The sequence below is a fragment of the Papaver somniferum genome, chromosome 8 (genome assembly GCF_003573695.1).
Source record: "Papaver somniferum cultivar HN1 chromosome 8, ASM357369v1, whole genome shotgun sequence".
NCBI classification, from domain to species: Eukaryota; Viridiplantae; Streptophyta; class Magnoliopsida; order Ranunculales; family Papaveraceae; genus Papaver; species Papaver somniferum.
The window spans coordinates 135,777,685-135,783,859 of record NC_039365.1 but is presented as its reverse complement, the minus strand read 5'-3'; positions in this window follow the sequence as shown (position 1 = coordinate 135,783,859).

Here is a 6,175-nt window from a genome sequence, read left to right as displayed (position 1 = left end):
CACAAAGAAGATTTTAAAGATTTCTGATTTGGGTTCAGAATCTTTGGTGTGCACAATACTTTTTTCGGTTACAGAGGATCCAACTATAATCGATTTATCCTTGTGGTAGATTGGATTTATTAGTTGAGTAGATCGGCATCAATACAATTATTTGTGATTCAAAGTATTGATTGCAAAATCTTGACAATTACTTTGGCAGTTGTTATTAGATAGATCTAAGGACCTGACAAAGGAGTTTATTGGGATAAACTGAAGAGCCTTTTGTCGAACTCGCACCACTTGGTTGAAAAGAGTTGTTACCAAACAGATTTGTTGTTCTTTTACTGTTTGGAATACGAACTAAAGGAATTATTCCAAGTACGTGACTTATTACAAGTTGGAGGCACGGAATACAAACGGAACTAGGTGAACTATAGGTTTAGTTGCTTGGTCTCATACCGGATTAAATATAACATTTCGCCAATAAAACACTTTAAAAACCAGAATCACAAAAAAGATACATGTGGTAGCATACGTTAATCCCTAATACTGTACTTGCAAGTATTTTGGTACTACGGTAATAAAATTACTCGGTGATGATACGAACGAGCAACTTGCAGTCGATACTCATCAGCATAATTTTAGGGGGAAAAAATGGTTCAGTCCATAACCGCCCCCAAAAATACAGATTAGTCCACCCCGATCCAACTAGGAACAGATTAGTCCAAAAAATGTATAAAGATGTTGCTGACCTACACACGTGTTTCATAAAGCACACATGCAGCGAATGGAATCAGTTTTGTAACTGACACAATGAACATGGTTGCGACACGTTTGCTCAAAAAAGAAACTAAATTAAAAATTCAAAACTGCGGCGTAACGGACAAAACATTAAATCCATTTTAGTTGTTTTGCAGACTAAAAGCAGAAGAATAAAATCTTGAAGAAATTTTACAGACAAACCCTAGAAATTCCTTCAAATTATTGAAAACATTTAATCAAAAACCCTAAAATCTTACTAATCAAAACACTTAGATGAGTGCAGTATCAGTAACATCATGTTGAAAGGAAAAGAACCAGTTTCAAAGACAAACACACCAATAATGGAAGATTCAACATCAACTGAAGAAGAAAATCCATCAGTTGCTGTAGAAGAAATTCAAAAATCAACACCACCAAGAACGAGATCAAAGTGAGCATTAAAAGATTCAATATCAATTTCATCCCCAACTCCATCAGTTTCAGTAGAAGAAATTCAAAAATCAACAGTTGCAAGGACGAGATCGAAGAGAGAATTACAAGATTCAACATCAATTTCGGTACCAGAAACTTCAAAAACATCACCACCTAAGAAGAAATCAAAGACTTCAAATCCTTCAAAGACTTGAAAGCCTTCAAAGACTTCAACATCTGTTAAAAGAAGAAAAAAAGGTAATAATTCAAGTTCAGTTCTGTCTATTTTTGAGCAATTTTTATTCAATTTCATGTATATGTGTACAGATCTGTACACCTCCATGCTGTTGCAGTGATTCATGTCTAGTTCTAGCTGTTTTTGAGCAATTTTTTGTGTGAATTGTTGTTGGTGTGTACATACTAGTACACCGCCATGATGTTGCAGTGATTCATGTCTAGCTCTATCTGTTTTTGAGAAATTTTTTGTGTGAATTGTTGTTAGTGTGTACATACTAGTACACCTCCATGCTGTTGCAGTGATTCATGTCTAGTTTTATCTGTTTTTGAGCAGTTTTTATGTGAATTGTTGTTGGTGTGTACATACTAATGCACCGCCATGCTATTGTAGTGATTCATATTTAGTTCTATCTATTTTTTAGCAGTTTTTGTGGGAATTTTTGCTGGTGTGTTTATACTAGTACACCGCCATGTTGTTGCAGTGATTCATGTCCAGTTCTATCTGTTTTTTAGCAATTTTTATGGGAATTGTTGCTGGTGTGTTCATACTAGTACACCAACATGTCCTGTTATGTGAGTTTGTGAGTGGTTTTATGGTTAATGGCATGTTATATGTGATTCATAGCATGTTATATGTGTTATGGAGTTGTTTCATTTTAGTTGTGTATACAGATTTTTACATAAGCATTCTATTGCAGTAATTCATGGTTGTGTGTGTTTTAAAGATGTTTCTGTAGGAGTGTACAGATTTTTACACCATCATGGCGTTATAGTGATATATGGCGTGTTGTATAGGAATTATTGTTGCTCTTGTTATATTTCTGTAGCAGTGTACTGGTTTGTATGCCAGCATTCTTGTATGAGTATTATGTGTTGTGCTTCTCTTTTCTTATTCCCATTTGTTTATTTTCGTAGATACAACTACAAACAAACCTTATAGGTCAGGTTTTTATGCAATCAATGAGTTTGTGAACAAGAACCTTGAGGAGGATGGATAAGTAAGGAAGAAGGATCCTAAAAAAGTCGGGATCACTGACTTTCAGTTAGAGAAGCAAAAGGAGAGCCCTTTTTGTCCTTTAGTAGACGTATTTGTTCACAAGAAAGCTGAAAAGAAAGAGAATAAAAAGTCAGAAAAGAAAAAGGAGAACAAGATAGATGTGTGGTTCAAGAATCCAGAATCGATCTTGAAGATTGTGAACCAGTTCCGCCATGATAATTTAGGGGGAAATGTTTTCGTTTTAAATACTGCCGAGGAGAAAAATTTTGTGGAGGTAGAAAGTATGCCAGAAGACTTGTTTTTAATTTTTGGATTACATATGTTGGCTGAAAAAGAGGGGTTCTAACAACACCACCCAATATTTCGCTTAGCAATTTGTATGGACAAACTCGAATATACTTTTAAGAGAATCAACAAGACTCAATCAATTAAAAGTATATCAACGAGTTTATATCTCTCTCTTGATTTGATTTGCTCAATAAGGAACTGCGAGTTCTAATCAAATACAAGGAATAACTTGGATGGTACCAAAGACCAATATCCAAGGATCAATCAATGACAATCAACAACCAAAGGTTGGATTATTCTAATTGATGATCTAAATGCACAACCTGTATTATTTCAATTATAAAGATAAAAATATATAATGCGGAAATTGAAATAACACAGACACCAGAAATTTTGTTAACGAAGAAACCGCAAATGCAGAAAAACCCCGGGACCTAGTCCAGATTGAACACACACTGTATTAAGCCGCTACAGACATTAGCCTACTCCAAGCTAACTTCGGACTGGACTGTAGTTGAACCCCAATCAGTCTCACACTGATCCAAGGTACAGTTGTACTCCCTACACCTCTGATCCCAGCAGGATACTACGCACTTGATTCCCTTAGATGATCTCACCCACAACTAAGAGTTGCTACGACCCAAAGTCGAAGACTTAACAATAAACAAATCTGTCTCACACAGACAAGTCTATCAAAGGATCAATCTGTCTCCCACATATAAAATCTAAAAGGTTTTGTTCCGTCTTTTGATAATAATCAAGGTGAACAGGAACCAATTCATAATCCGGTCTTATATTCCCGAAGAACATCTTAGAGTTATCAATCACCTCACAACAATCTTAATCGTATGGTAACGAAACAAGATGTTGCGAAATCACAAACAATGAGACCAAGATGTTTGTGATTACTTTTTATATCTTGCCTATCAGAGATATCAATCTCAAGCCAATCAATCTGATTGTACTTGTACTATAGAAGATGCAATATCAGATCACACAACTATGATAAAAGTAGTATCGGTCTGGCTTCACAATCCTAATGAATTCTTTAAGTCGTTAACCTGGTTTTAGAAGAAGAAAACCAAAGGTTAAAGGATAACCGACTCTAGTATGCAAACTAGTATCACACGTGAGGTGTGGGGATTAGTTTTTCACAGATACTAGAGTTCCCCTTATATAGTCTTTCAAATCAGGGTTTGCAATTAAGTTACCTTGGTAACAACGCAATCAATATCCATCGTTAGATGAAAACCTGATTTAGATTCAAGCTAATATTTCTCAACTGTTAGATCGAAAGCTTAGCTTGTTACACACACTTGACAATGCACGCTTCTTGGTTTGTTAACCGTACCCAAACGTATGCACTTGCTGGTTCAACAATAGTTAACCAAAAGGTTATCCATATGAGCATTCCATATCAACCACGTTCTTCTTCACCATAACTAGTTCAAATGATTTCAAATGAACTAGTTAGAGAGTTGTTCAATTGCAAGGAAATCTCATGTACTACACAAGACACAATTGAAGAAAAGATGATTTGATTCACTCGAATCGGTTCATGAACTTTTATGGCCACGGTTTTCAAATTGCATTCCTTAGTCTTTTTAAGTTTAAGTTCATAAATCATCTTCAGATATATAACCGTCTCAAGTTCGCAGACTTAAGTTACTGGGCAGAGTTTACAAACTCCAGCAAAAATTCTCGGGTATGAGAACTTCGTCGGTTCGCGGACTTAGCTTCTCACAAGTAGTTTGTCAACTCCAGCATAAATTCTCGGTTTTGAGAACTTCGGCAGTTCACGTACTGAGTTCGCGGACTTGGCTCACGCCAGTCTTCCGGTTCTCTTGATCAACAAAGTTCGCAAACTTAGGTTCACGGAATATGACTTATACGTAAATGTGTTTCCACAACAATGCTTATGTCCATCATTGGTTATGCAATCTAAACTCTCATTTCAATCATTGAAACATTCTTAGAGGACGTTATATAGTTGTTACACTATTTCTCGTCAAAGCAATTTTCAAGATGATTGAAACATATCATGACTTTCGTCACATGGTAAAGATAAACTTGGTTAAAGCGAAAAGCTTACCAACTCATATTTCGAGATATAGATAGGTAAGGTATACTCGGCTCGAAATACCAAATGTGTATAATCAAAGTCTATATATATAGCATACGACTTCTTGTCTCAAAGAGTATGATATAGAGTATATAGACTTTTGAGTGATAGATAAGTTCAAGTCTTCACATACCTTTTTGTCGAGAAGTTCCATCGGTTCCTTGAGTAGTTCTTCTACTTGTATGATGAATCGCCATGAAGTCCTTGAGCTCAATTACACTTTCTATCCTAGTCCAAGACTTAGCTATAATAGGCTATAAATCAAGACTTATAGTTTTGATCACTAACATTGACAAACATGCTTGAGATAGCAACGCATGCGAGTTCGACCCAGCAATGCTCTAACAATCTCCCTCTATGTCAATTTTAGTGACAAAACTATCAATACACATGGAATACAAAAAAGATAAAGAAACTTTAGTAGCTCCTATTCCACATGTATAATCTTCAACATTCCTAGAAATCTTCGTCACTTCCAAGTACTCCAATGATCCCAAAGGTTGTAAGTTTAGTATCACCGCTGTTGAAGATCCGTAGCTATAACAATGAGAAAACATAGTTCTCGATCGTTACAGTGTCATGGTATTATTACACAGCGTCAAATTTCAATTGTATCATAACTTCAACAATAATACTATGGTGATATGTATCACTCCCCCTTAGTCAATACTCCATCTCACATGGAAACCACTCCCCCTTACACAATGATCCAAAAACCATATGTATCTGTAGTGTGAACTACATATTAATTCTCCCCTTTTTTGTTAATAAAATTGGCAAAGGTACAAGAACGGGATCATAATGAAATTTCCGAGAGAGATATTTCATGACAAAGGGAAAAAATACATACCAACTAATTTAGATGCAATCATGAAGACGAAGCTAAATGCATTCATCAAGGAGTTTAAAGATACTAGATAACCCCTCTAAAATCCCACAGCCGCACACCTCTCAAAATATGACCATTAAGCGCAAGTTCAAAAGAACTCTCCCACATTTGATGTCATTCCCGAAGGAACAACAATAGCGACCTTAATTTCGAAAGAAAAGAAGGATTTTTATTGGACACAAAAAATCATGAGAATGATTTTCTATATCCAAAAACTCAATCAAATTAATCACAAGTAAACCCATGATTAATTTAACCGGAATACGCAATCAAATTAAACACAAAAAGTGAACAATTCAATTGATTATGCTCAACATAAGAGAACTTATGGAGACAAGAAAATACTCAACTAGATTAATTACAAAAGAACCCATAATTAATCTAATCGGATTACACAACCAAACTAATCACAAAAGTAATCAATTTAATTTTCATCTGTTTTGCTCGACATAAGAAAACTTATGGAGCAATAACTAAATAACCAAACAAG